The following is a 14,746-nucleotide window of genomic DNA, read 5'->3' as shown; positions in this document are numbered from 1 at the left end:
AAGGCTCAAAAGACAAACCCACCTCCATAGGTATCACAAGGGATAAGAAACTAAGAGTAATGCTACTCAACGCCAGAAGTCTAAACCTCAAGATGCACGCACTCAAAACTCTCCTTAGCATGTAGAACATCGATATCTGTGCAGTAACAGAAACCTGGTTCAAGGCTCCCGAGAGCACCCCAGCACTACCAGGTTATACCTCATACCATGCTTTTCGCCCCAAAACTTGGACCGAACCACAAAAGGAGGGAGTATCAATATTAGTCAAAGATACCCACACCTCCAGGTTGGTGGCACAACACGAAGCATCAGAGACTATCCGTGTGCAACTAACTGTGGGTAAAACTGCCTTCCAGTTTATAGCCTGCTACAGACCACCCTCCCAAACACAGGAACCCCACTTGGCCTTCCTGAGAATACTGGAAAATATGAAGGTCTCTCCAAACACCATTATATTGGGTGACTTCAACTACCCAAACATAGACTGGGAGCATTACTCTAGCTCCAACAAAAGGATCCTAGAATTTATAAACTCAAATGCTATGGTACAACTTGTTACCACTCCCACAAGTGTGGCCAACATACTGGACCTGATCATCACCAACATGGGGACACTATGCTCCAGACCAGAAGTGTATCCCTCACTGGTAAGATCAGACCATAAACTAATCTCACTGGATATTCACATCCCTACCCCACCCCCTGCCCAGAAAACCACAGTGAAAACTTCTCTAAAGCAAATTTCACATGCCTCAAAGTGAAATCCTTCAAAGCCCCGGGCCTGTGGAAAATACGGCCCAGACCGCAGAATCCTTTATAACATTCTATGAACAGCTTCAGGAATGCATGGATCATGCAATCCCAAATAAAACCAAGACCCAATCCTCCAAAGGCGGGCGTCCTGCCTGGTGGACCCCAGCCATAAACAAACTATACAATAGAAGGAGGAAGCTACTACATGATAGAGCAAAATCCCAAAAAGGGAAGGCATCTCTGATCAGTATCAGCAAAAACTACGGGCACTCATAAAATCGTCTAAGGCCAGCTTCAAGAGAAAAATTGCACAGGACACTAAGGATAATCACAAGGCTTTCTTTAGTTATGTTAGGAACCTGGGTGGGAATTCCCAGATATGCTCAGAATTAGTCCAAAATGACAAAAATACACGAGCCCACAAACATTGCCAACATCCTAGCTGACAGGTTCAGTGCAAACTTCTCTCCCTCTCCCCACCAAAAGGGCAAATATCTATCCCAACAGAGTGCTGCCCCTGACATCTCAGATGCTCAGGTAAGCTCCAAAGCAAAAACACAGCATCAATGGGACCAGATGGTGTCTACATGAACTCCAAGAAGAGCTAAACCCAAACATAAAACTACTGTTCAATCTTAGCCTTACTACAGGATATGTACCCAAAGAGTGGCGTACAGCTACAGTGGTCCCACTCCACAAAGGTGGTGCCTCAACGGATCCTGGAAACTAGCCTGACTAGCTTGGTCTGCAAAGCTATGGAAAGGATCATAATGGACCTCATAAATAAAGATATTGGGGACCTACAGACACTGGATCCTACCCAGTTTGGCTTTGTTAAGGGCAGATCCTGCCTCTTAAACCTGGTTGATTTCTTTGAAACAGTCACCAAGGACATTGGAAGGTGGTCCACACAGCCTACCTGGACCTCACAAAAGCCTTCAATACAATACCCCACTCGGGCATTATAGATAAGCTCACCAGCTTAAATATAACCCCCTATGTCACTAGATGGGTTGCAAACTGGCTCACGGACAGAACCCACATGGTTAGAATTGCTGGAGCCATGTCAGACTCCAAACCAGTTACAAGTGGCGTCCCACAAGGCTCAGTCCTGGGACCTCTCTTGTTCGGTATATATTTCTCGGCGGTACAGGCCAACACAGAAGGACTGTGGCTGACCAAGTTTCCAGATGACTGCAAACTGTGTGCCATAATCAACTCTCCAGCCGACACAAGCATCCTCCAAAAGGGCCTCATAGAAACAGACAACTGGTGCCAGAGCCATGGCCTCAAGCTAAGCCAAAAGTGTATAGTCATCCCCTTTGGCAAAAACAAAGTGCCCACAAATTACCACATAGGTGGTAATCCATTAAGTATAGAAGAAGTCATTAGGGACCTGGGGACCCAAGTTGATAGCAATCTCTCATTTGACAACCACGTGGCCAAAGTGGTTAGAAAAACATTTTATATAGCCCACCTAATCATGAAGGGATTCACATCTAGATCAGGAGGTCATCTCTTTACTCATCCCTCATCAGGCCCATAATTGAGTACAATGCCCCTTTTGGGATGTACCTTACCAGACACCTGCAGCAACTGGAAAGACCCCAAAAGTACCTCACCAAGAGGATCAAAGGGCTCAAACAGATGCCATATGCTGCCCGGTTAAAGAAACTCCAGCTCTACTCAGTGGCATACCGCCTGCTCAGAGGCGATCTGTGCCTGACATATAAAGCCATGTCCAACCCAGAATTAATGGACATGCTGCACCTCAGAAAATCCAAATCCCATCGAGCTCTACAGAGACTTGAACCTCAGCACTGAAATAAATAGGACATGCTGGAGGGACAGATTCATAACCCAGAGGCTCCCTTCACTCTGGAATAAAATCCCAGTCCAGGTTAGGCAGAGTCCCACATTGACTCTCTTCAAGAGGAATCTTGATGAGTGGATGGGAGATCGTAGGTTTACCCCGGCTATCACTTCTGTGTCACTGTTAGAGGCACAGTATACTAACCTCAAAAACTGCATAGCAAAATTAATTTAAAATGGGTGGCGAAAGCCAAACACACTCTGGCTAGGCTTATAAATGCCCTAGGGCAGATAGCCTAGTATGAACCTATGAACCTAAGATGAATAAAGATAAAACATTTTTAAATAAGCAACTAGGAAGTGCTTACAGAAAGAACTTTAATTTAACAAATAAAAATAAAAATAAATCAGATACATCCAGTGAATCAAGCGCTTTCGTCTCCAACCATTTGGAGACTTTATCAAGACAGAGCATGCCCCAACTGACAGCAAATTTATAATATAAAGTTAATTACTGAACTAATCAGCATCCAGGGTTCATGAATAATTCATGAGCAATGACTGTTCCTACAATTTACATCTAATAATGTCAGATAATCACACATAAAACATTTATCATCCTAAATATTACCCACTATAATACATATAAATGCATAACTATAAAATACATTATTAAAATAAAATTGAATATGTGTAAATAAAATCTAATAAAACCTCAACATTTCCTATATGTTGTACACTTCAAATAACCCTAATATATTGTAATATAAATGAATAAATACATGTATAAATAAATACATAATAGATACAGTATAAAATTCACCAATGTGTGTATATATATATATATATATATATATATATATATATATATATAAAACATAAAATTAATGCATATGTTTCAACTATTAAAAATTACAAGAACATTTCTTTAAAACTGTCATCTGCCTAAAGCTTTTAATCTTAAAAAGCAAGTAATTGAAACAGATTCATTTAAGCCTGGCCATTGAGTTGCATTCGTTTTCAACTGTCATATGGCCTCACTTTTCTCCAAATATAAAGTCCAAGGCCCACCACTTGGGTCTAGTTCAATAACTTCAATAACAGTGAATTTAAAATCATGTCCGGGCCATTCCATACAATGTTTTGCAAGGGCATTGGTTTCTTTTTGCAGTCTGATATCCCTCAAATGTTCATAAATACAGTTTTTAAGTTTCCTTTCTGTCTTTCCAATATAAAAATATAAAAAATAGTTGAAACATATGCATTGATTTTATGTTTTATATTTTTGGATTTAAGTAAATTTATTATTCAAGTGAAAGCAAGAATTTAGAATAATATACTCTGTAAGTTTAGACTTTTCTCAGATACTAACTTGTATAAAGTTAAAGACTTGATAACTGGATGGGGAATGAGGTCTACAATATAGATATCAATGAATCAATGTCCCTGTCAGTTTATAGGTCTGAACACTGCATCTCAAACTTATTAGAAAAAGTTGGACAATGTTATAATAGTACAAATATGTTTCCATAGTACCAAAATGCATTAGTTATATGCAATATTTACATTATGTACAGTAAACAGGGGTTCCTATTAAGTCAGCAAATGCTTGAAATTGTGAATGCTACTTAATCGACCTTGTTTGAGCAAAATGTCATAATTCTGAAAGCACGGAACAGTGATTTTTTTCCTAAAGAAAAAAATCACTGGGCCGTTTGAGGGACTCTGCCATTTCCTCCACTGTGGTCTGATCTCGAAATTGGTATATTTAAGTGGGGGTGGGGGGGTGGGGTGGGCACAGCCCCCCACTTTATTTTGTGTTTTTTTTATTTTAATGGATCAGCAATTTTTTTCCCTGGGGAAAAAAAATCACTGATCTGTTTGTTGGGTATTTAGTGTTTTCGTGGAATTTGGGTTGATTATATAGTGTTCACAATTTTGAGCGTTTGCTTATATAATATAGACCTGTAAACAGAAGAGTTTCAGCTAAAGTTGTAGTAGGTTACATTAGCTTAACAACAGGTATGTGGTTCAGTAAATATTATCCATTATCTCTAAAGCATTTGCACATGGTTTCACTGCGGAAATGCTTTTGTAATGCTTTTTTGAAGTTCTATAATGATGTGAGGAATATAAATTCAGTACGTAAGTATTTCCAAATAGCTGGGCAGACAGTAATGTTTCACCTAATGCAGATTTGAACAAAGGGAGTATCAATAAATGTTGCTATCTTGTGTACGCCTTAAAAAGTAAGCATTCTCTAAGGGGTAGATTTCTTGTATCAAACAGTATCCTGAATTTAAATAAGAAGGAACTGAAAGGAAGTGAGGCTGTATCTGCCACTCTGAGCCAGTTCATGTTTTGAATGAGGTTATAGTGTTGAGTATGTGAATCTGCCAATAAGGCAAATTGTAAAATCTTAGGAGCATTAGTTCCTGAGTGCAAGGTTAATAGGACTAGGTAATATTTAACTTTGGAATGTGTATTTTTTTGTGGCTATAGATGTCCTAGCCAATGGAGATGGGAGGTGGGAGAGTTATAGCATGATTTGAGTTGGGACAGTACCTAGTTTATTTTCTGATCAGTACAGAATGTGAGTGTTAAAGATAGGCCAAGAGTAAATCGGAGGTATTTGGATTCTAAAACATTTGATACAGTGTTACCCTGTAGGTCCTGGATGCAACAGTTGAAGGAGGACAGAGTTTCTTAGGAGATGCAAAAATCATTAGGTTAGTTTTTTGGGACTGATAAGGAATTTGCCAAACACCATTGCTCTGGTCCAAGTATTCTTATAACATAGATTACATAGATGATTTATTTATTTTTTATTAATTTGTTGGAATTTGTATACCTGGAAAGTCTGACTAAACAGTGCCTTTTTGCAGCAGAGGGCTGCAGAGAAACGTTCCATTATATAGACATAATGGACATCATTTGGGGTGATTTATCATTTACAGTCAGTTTCATTCATGAACAACACCATTATTCATACCTCCTTGGCACAAGTTACAACATACATGTGGTGTGTGTGTTTTAATACAGGAAGTTGTATGCATTGCCAAGTTTTACATAATATTTAGTACTTTAAAGACTTGTTTAAAATCTGAGACTTAGGAAGATAAGAAAGAGTTAGAGCAACCCAAAGAAAGGAAGGATGAAATGAAGCACAAGGAAGATAAATGAGATGACATGACGGGGGATGTAGTTATGACAATAGTACTTTAAATTTTGTGCAGTAGAAAGTTATGGCATATATTCATATAGCTATATTAGTACCTATGTAACAGGGGTGGTGCAGGTACAGGGCCATTCATCTATCAGGTGTGTGCTGCTTCAGTTAGTATTTAAGTCTTTCAAGTTGCAAATTGTTCTTAAGTGGAGTGGGATAGTATTCCAGCTATTAGCAATGCAGTGGGAATATAGGGAGTATCATGCATTGTTGTTAGGTTTAGTTGTGGAGAGTAATGATTTGTCAGTGGAGCGTAGAGGTCTCTTAGTAGTACAAGGTTCAATGACGGAGAGAAGAGATGGGAATTTTTCAGGGTTATGCAGTAGTTTGAAGTTTGTAATTAATTGTGAGAACAAAACAGAATTATTTAGTTTGAGCCAGTTTCATTGTTTTAGAGAGAGTCAGTGATGTGATCTATATTCTCTATAAGGAGGGAACATATTTTTCTTGGATATAGCAGTTTATTAGAATTGAGACAGGATGTGCAAGGCTATCTGCGGTGAGTTTGAGATATTCAGATGGAAGTTGGTTAGGGGCAGTGGCTCTTGCCTTAAAGGTGCATAGATATTTTTAATTGTAGATGTTGGCACTGGAATGAGTGTGAAGATCTGTTATGGCTTCAATGACTGGAGTGGGATGGCTGGATTTGTAGTAGTATTGTTTTGTAGGAGGGAGGTTACTGGATTTATAAAATGTGAGTTAAACTGTGAAGCAATGCTTTGGGAGATATTGGTTCTGGGTGGGCTGGGTTAAGTTGATTTTCCAGGACTGAGCACTGTGTTTATTGATTTCCAGAAGTTTTTTGGATAGTTTAATAATGAATTTTGGGTGTTTCTATAATAAGCCTTTTTGTCCTGATTTATGCATTGTTTACTATGGTCACATAACTGCCTATATTGTTGCAGGGATGTTTGAAATGTGGTTTACAGCTGTGACTTCCAGGCTTCATTTCAAAGTTGCATGAGGTTTTTTTTGTTTTTTATAGTTAACCACGGGGCTGGTTTGTTTTTACCTCTTTTGATTCTTAATGGTGGTTACTGCTCTGCCAGGATATTTACAAATACTGTACTAAATGTGCTTACTGCATCATCAAGAGGAAGAGATTTAAGTGGCGCTCATTTGATCTGGAGCAGGCTGGATGCAAGCATTACTGAAGGTGGGTACAGCAGCATGGTAAGTGGAGAGATTCTAATCTGAACATAATGTAATATGGTGGGAGCATTTCTGTATTTTTGGTAATTGGCTTTAAACAGGTTTCTGTGGCTATGAAGAGATCAGGGGAATAATGGGCTGAAGAGGCATAAATGTCTGGGATTTTGTTATACAGTCTTCTTAGGTTACTGTATACTGTTTTAAGTCCTAGGTGGTTAGAGAGGTAGCCTGTTGCTGTTTTGTAATATGTGTGGGCTGGTTTGGTGGGGTCTGTGTTTAGGAGAGTGGGTTTGGAGTTTGCTTGATTCAATGAGTCCTATATTACATGTGTATAATATAATACAGTTACCATGGAGGTTACTTAGACTTATCATTCATAAAGAGAGAAATGAGTAAGGGTCAAGAACACACCTTTGTGGAAGACCAGTACCGATGGTTCCAGCGCCAAAGTATTGATTATTGATGTACACTTGAAAGATCCTGTTAAACAAGTAGTTTTGAAACCAGTAAACAGTGGTGCATTATGACTGTCTCAAAGGTCCTTTTCATGGCAATGAAAATTCCTTTTATGATCAGGCTGTTAAGTATATTAGTATAAATGGTATCTCTGGCAGTGAGTATTGCTGTTGCTGTACTGAAGGAGTTTTAGAAACCATGTTGGTGATCAGACAAAAGTCCATAGTTATTGAAGTGTTTAACTCTATATAGCAAATTTGCAAATACTTTAATAATCAAGCAAAGGATGTAAATAGGTCTGTCGTCCTTAAAATCTTCTGGTGAGGAGATCTTTGGGAGGGGAATAATAGTGGAGCACTTAAAGGCAGAAGGGACTGTCCTAGTAGTCATTGGAAAGTTGAAAATTTCGGTTAGATGTTTAGCAATGATGTCAGCCACACGTATGAGGAATGTGGGGTATAAAGGGCCGAATTTGGCTTAAGAGAGATTGAGTTATTTAGGAGGCCTGTGGTTTAATTTTTAGAAATTATAAAAAAGTGGAAGACTGCTGCATATTCTGAAAGTGGGTAGAGATGAGAGGTGAGTGAGGAATTAGTATAAAGTGAAGAAGAGGAGGAGAAGGAGGTGCTAGGAAATGAGTCAGGCATAGTTTGAATTGATTCACACATTCATTTTAAACAATCATCTGTTTAACATTACTTACAACTAGTAATCTCATTAGACACTTATTCTGACAAATGCAGTCATTTAAGACGTATAGTAAACATTTGTATTAATGGGCACTCAATGTTATGCAGTGAAAATAAAAACATACTAAACAAATTTACTTAAAGAGGTCCATTAGTCTTCTATTATTCTTAAATCTAACTACTTGTACTTTGGAAGGTACAGCCTTTAACCTGATTTGAAATATTTTTATTTTATTTTACTTGTTAATAAAATCTATCTTAGATAAATTATCATTTAATATCAGATATCTCTGAAAGAATTACCTTTCAGACCTGTCATTACTAACCAACTATGAAATGTTTGTACATTCTCCACAGAAACCACCTTGCTATATATTTGCCCCATGACATGTCTTTAGCAATGTAAGTCTCTCTTGTATCTAGTTTATCCATAATTTATACACCCTCAGCATTTTCACAACCAGTTTTGACTTCAATTTCTCTGTAACATCTGTTTTGATTACTGACATAAACAAAAACAAGACAGAACATTCTAATTTGGTACACCTCTGATTTAAGAAGCCTTAAATTTTTAAGCATGACCTTTGTCAATTCATTTTCACGTTGAATCTTAAAACTATCCAGGCTTGTACATAACAGAAAATATTTTCTTGTCTCTTGCGTCTCCTACAGTGGCAGTGTATATTTAAAAATAGCTTTCTTATTTTTTGTTGAGAATAAAAAATACTTGTGCAGACATTTTCAGGAAGATATTCTAAATTTTCTATTCTTTGGTGGCTTATCTTTGTAACTGAGAAAGTCTCATCCAAGTTAATTCAAATACATCTTCATCTAACAGAGTATTCATATCCTTCCTCATTTTTCCCCATAGTCTCAACAGTTAAAATCTGCAAGGGATTAAGGCTAAAAGCTGTTATATCTATCAATTAGCCCAGATGATTATGGTTATCAGCTGTTAACATCCTGTGTCTGTCTGGCAGTTAGAGTGAGGATTAAGACTGTTAACAAGCTGTTTCTTTTGGTCAGGGTTTGATTCTATCAGACTTCATTTGCCTATTGTGAGGCATTGGACAAGTCACTTAACCAGGCAGTGCTTTGGGACAGCTGGGACACTGTGTGAAGCTCCTCAATTGTCTCCTTAACTATCTATAAACCTATGAACCTAAGACTTTGCAAGCTAGACTGAATAATACATTAAGTAAGGGCCACTTACCTCTCACATACTATATAAACTCTACCATTAAGGGTGGCATACTTTTATAGTCCTATCATACTTAAGAAGTAAAGTGTGTGGCAAATCAAACCACTCCTAAACCTCTAACCATGTGCCCCAATTTGAACCTATATTTGGCCGCTCCCAAAAAGCAATGTTTTCTTCCACCTCTTTCCAGTTTATCAAACCAATCTTTCTCCCTGAACACTGGTACTATTGTCAGTGGACTGTAGCCATACTGGACAACAACAGGTGCAAACTTTTGTAGTATAGTGCATAAAGTCACTATGGCTACAAAGTTACATGTCATAAGCTACACAGAGAAATTGTTTGACTGTTTCACTAATGGCAAATTGCTTGAGATGCTGCAGCCTTAGGTAAATAAGTTTATAGTAACCTAAATACAGGAAAATGATAGATTGTGGTTCATAAAGTTAAGGTGACATGCAATACCCACTCTGTAAAATAGTCAACTCAGAAAATGCTACATCACTGGGGAAATGGCTACTTTCCTAAAGCATCAATTTTTTAGGAATGTACAGTTGAGCAACATTCAGCAAAATGGAATAAAAAGAACAATGACTGAAAGCATTAGTCTGTATGCCACTTCAGTAAAATGGAGGACCAGTGCATTAGCTAATAATGAAATGTCTTGCCTATCTAATATGTTAACCACTACATTACCATGTTGTCTTCATCTTCCTTTAAGTTTGGCAATAACCGGCCAGAGGGTAAAGGTTACAACCTGCTAATGAGCTTCATCCTGTAATTCTGGATTTGAATTCTTCAATCTCCTCTTGCATGATATACAAGTCAGAGAAAGTCACTTGAGTAGTGTTCCCAGGTTCATGTGTCAGGTGGACTTTCACAGTTGTTTGATTCATTTCACTGATCCATTCTGTGATACCTGCTTTATCCAATTCATGGTTTCCTCATTAGACCAATCATCGAGTACAATGCCCCATTTGGCATGTACCTCACTAGACACCTGCAACAACTGGAGAGGCCACAAAAGTACCTCACAAAGAGGATCCTAGACTTTAAACACTTGTTCTATATGGACAGACTCAAAAAACACCACTACTTAGAGGCGATCTCGGCTTGGCTTACAAATCCATGTCTGACCCAGCTCTGTTAGAAATGTTACATCTAAAGAAATCCCAATTCCTCCACACCACATGGTCCAGAGACCTCAACCTCATTACCACAATCAACAGAACAAGCTGGAGGGACAGGCTGATAACCCAGAGACTGCCATACATATCAAACAGAGCACCTCACTGGCCCTTTTCAAGAAAAATCTTGATGAGTTGATGGGAAATAGAAAATTCACCCTGGAGATCACTCCAGTGGCTCTACTTGACAGAGGCACTGGGAACTAAGGTTGGGTGGCACAATGCCAGGGTAATCCCATGGGATAGGCTTGTAAATGTTCCAGAGCCTTTGGCCTAGTACACACCTATGAACCTATGGCTGTGAAGGAGTTGCATCCCATTCTCAAATTCAGTGACCACAAGATAATGAAGTTATTCTCAAGCAAGACATGTTTATTACATGATGCACACACACACACACACACACACACACACACACACACACACACACGGACACACATATACACACACTCAAACAGTGCTCATACACTTGCAGCTAATTTGGAGGTTTCTGCAATTTCTTGTTCATCACATTTAGGTACACACTCTTCCTGCTTTAGTCAGCTATTTTGCCTCATCCTATATGTTAATGTTTATATATCATTAGCATCAGTGACCTTTAGCTGAGCTGGCAACATCAAGGAAGAAATATGCCCAAAGCCATATGCATAGACAAAGCTGCAGTGAAACTTTTACTACTGTGGGTTTTAAAAGATAAAACACATGAAAGCTTACACCAACACATTGACTTTTACATTTTATTCTAAATCCTGCTGAAAATTAAACCAGCTCTCTGCAATGAAAACTGTGTGTTCATTCTGCTGTCCTAAGCTTTGTTCAGCCATAACTGCTAATGTAGTAATTATATTCAGTACTGACTATTTTAAACATTCAAAATAATCAAAGCTTTCAAACTTAGTAATACTCTGTGGTGGCTAGAGGCATAGCCAGGAGTTTTGGAGTTCTACACCATCTTCCCTTATTTAGCCTCCCCACAAGAGTAACTTCCTGCAAAGACAGACAGCGCATGGCTCTGGAGAGTGTACCTGTTCAGTACTGCGAAAGAAAATAACTCCCAAAATTACATGCTTAGGCAAACGCTCATTCAGCAGACCTGGCATTCTGAAATGAAAATGGCCATTAAAAAATGACATGAGACTGATGACTTCTTCCAGCACTGAAAAAATTTGACTGGAGGCAGGAGAAGAGGGGAAAGGCTGAGAAACCTCACTTTTCTCATGAAGGAAGGAACTGATGCATGTCTGCAAACATGTTCTCTATTCAAATTCCTCAGTTCCCTCTGGAGAAACTGGAGAGCCTATGGAGGTGCTGCATGGCGGGGGGAGGGGGCTTACATCATTGGTGAGTCAGTCTTATACAATACCTATTGCTTGCGCAACCCCCAGAGTTATTATCAGTTATGTGCATAGTAATAGTATAGCTCAAGTAAAATAAATAGCCCCAGAGTGGATGATACCCATCTCGTAGTGCACTTACCCTGAATCATGCCCAGTAAAGGAATGAACAGACCATAGGGTTTCTTCCACGTAGAAAATTAAGAGGTCAGTAGAGTGGCCAGGGAAGGCATAAAGGTTAATAGGGAACCAGAGCAGCAAAAGTACTGAGCAGTTATCTTGGATGATACCATAAATGTTAGCAGTAAGAAAGTAGCTCCATTGTATGTAACACCTGCAAATTTCTCCAGTGAATAAATTATTTTAGTAATAATGTATGACTGGATGTGGGTCACATGGAATTTACCAAAGGTTGATGTGGTTTGATAATAAGAACAAAGCCTAAGTGATCAAACAAAGACAACTGTGGATAAATTCTGTGATACCCATACTTAGGAGTAGATTATTGCTATTATACAATGCTATCATTTAAAAAATATATATTGGTTACTTTTATTAAATATTGTCATTGTATAACAGCACTTAGCTCTCCTCCCACCTTCTATCATGTATACTGAAGTACTGCACAGGTGTGTGGGACTTATGTTCCCACAGTGGAGTACATGAGAAGTTGCTGAACATCAGCATCTCTGTCACTGTTGGGGTCCCGGTGTCTTTTTTAATTTTTTATTCATCTATTTTTTTAAACTCTAATGTCTTGCACTAGAGATTAGCATATATCTTTATTAACTTAACAACAAATCAAAAGAATTTATGACAGACATCACAAAAATATGAGGATAATCAGGGCTGTTTTGCCATAGCTAAGAGGTAAACATTCCCAATTTTTCTCACATTTTGCTCTGTCCTTCATAAAATAGACTAGGAATATTGTCATCCAGCAGATGTCAATAGAAAGTTAAGCCGCACAATAATACTTCAGCGGCTGGACTTTTTTCAATTTGTATATTCTCAATTTACAACAGGCATGCTGATTGGATTATCCAATCATTATGCATGTTTTTGAATAGTAATAACACTTTACTGTATAATTAAAGCTTTGCGACCACTTTTGTTCTTAAGCACCTCTTGTACAATTTCATATTCATATTCAGGTTTATTATAGTGCATATTTTCCAAGTATTTTATATAAAATAAAACAATCTACAGTTACATTTATTTTATTTATCCTTTGTTGACCAGGTTAGTCACAATAGACTAGTGACCTCTCTTCAGGGGCTACCTGAGGTGGTATTAATATTATTACGGGAAATTAGGCCAGGGCATTAAGTGCCTTCCCCTGCTTTGATAGATACCAGGGGATCTTTTACATCTACCGGAGCTCCCACCAACTCAGGCAGATGGAGATTCAGTTTAATGTCTCACCCAAAGAACAGCACACTCAGGAGTGCAGCACCCCCCCTCCCCCATCTTTATGCTACAATGTAATGTCAGTACTGGAAATTAATCCATGTAGCTGGAGGAAGGATAGAACCATCAGCCTTCTGACTGTCCAGCAACAAAAGCAAGTGTGCTACCTGTATTGCCATTGGCACTGACATAAAACTGTAAATAATACATTAAAACAAAGATACCATGCATAACAAAATTATTTAAAATACTTAAGTAAGAAAGAGATCACTGGCATACTCTGCTAAATTAAACTGAAATGGATGGACCAGGACATAGTAATTATTGATAGCAACAAATTATCAAAAATCATCTCAAAAAGGTTAGAGTTTAGGGACAGCTTGAAGACACTCACCTTTGATGACTCTCTCAACAGATTCCAAAAGCATGGTCTTTGAAATAAAAAGGAATAATTCAGAAAAAATCCAAACATGTATCTGAAATTGTCAGTGACCCAACTGCAGCTGAACAAAGGGGATGGGAAGCCCAGTAGTAGGCCACCAGCTCTTGAAGACAGGGAAAACCCAAATAATTTAGGACCAAATAAACCATGGCTGTAACTTTAAGAACAATGCATCTAATCAGTAGCTAAAGCAGACTGCCCTGAAGTGGTATAATGAGATAACACTGCAATACATCCACAATTACCCGAACTGTGGAAGTGCACAAGCTGCAATGATAAAGTTTAGAGTCCAGTAGCCCCAGTGCAGGGCATTACTGAATTATTAACAGGGAGAACAGCAGGTGGAATAAGGTCATTAATAAAGGCAATATTTCTAAGGTGGACACAGGACAACTTGATGACAGTCAAAATCTGGTCCTTAAGATTTAGCTTGTAATTAACAAAAGCAACCCCTGAAATCTATGGCTTCAACACAAGTTCAACTTTGCAACATTACTCGACAAAACTGGAGCAGAAGACTCTCATAAGGAGGCATGGATACTCATGACAATTATCTTAGAGGCACTGAGTTTCAACCAATTGTGTACAATCCAGTCAGAGATGCAACAAATTATGTTCGTTAAACTGATAACAGATCCCTCAGGGAAGAAGATGTAAAGCTTCAACTTAGCAAACCAATAATACAGCAAATTATTCACTTGAATAATGTCTCCCAAAGGAATCATATACATGGTGATCAACAGGGGACCCAGAAAGTAACCTTGTGAAAGTCTGCATGTGAGATAATAGGCAGAAGATGAATTAACTCCTGAAACAATTCTGCATTTGTCTAAATAGATTATAGACAGAACAGTCCAGAATAACATCTGTGACACCAGAGTGATTATGGAGATAGTCCAAAAGAAACCCACCATCAGCTGTCTAGGATGTTAATTAGAGATTTAATCTGACCACAACTGAACAAAGCAGTCTCAAACATTTACATTTGTTTGGTAACTATAATGTCCCACATTATTTGTATGTTCCCTGTAGTTTAGATGACAGTTAGAACTTTTACCATCATGGGCTGTCTTTCTTTTAC

At 38.3% G+C, this 14,746-nt stretch overlaps 1 protein-coding gene across 4 annotated transcripts in view; it reads right to left on the bottom strand.

Annotated features, from left to right (window-relative positions):
• TBXAS1 (thromboxane A synthase 1) overlaps positions 1 to 14,746 on the bottom strand; it is a 2,652,798-nt gene that overhangs the window by 1,676,186 nt on the left and 961,866 nt on the right. The window lies entirely within an intron of this gene.

Source organism: Protopterus annectens, chromosome 11.part0, assembly GCF_019279795.1.
Source record: "Protopterus annectens isolate FY-2018-M chromosome 11.part0, PAN1.0, whole genome shotgun sequence".
In the NCBI taxonomy this organism is placed as follows: Eukaryota; Metazoa; Chordata; order Ceratodontiformes; family Protopteridae; genus Protopterus; species Protopterus annectens.
The sequence above is the reverse complement of the archived record's forward strand: the minus strand, read 5'-3'. Positions and strand labels throughout refer to the sequence as shown.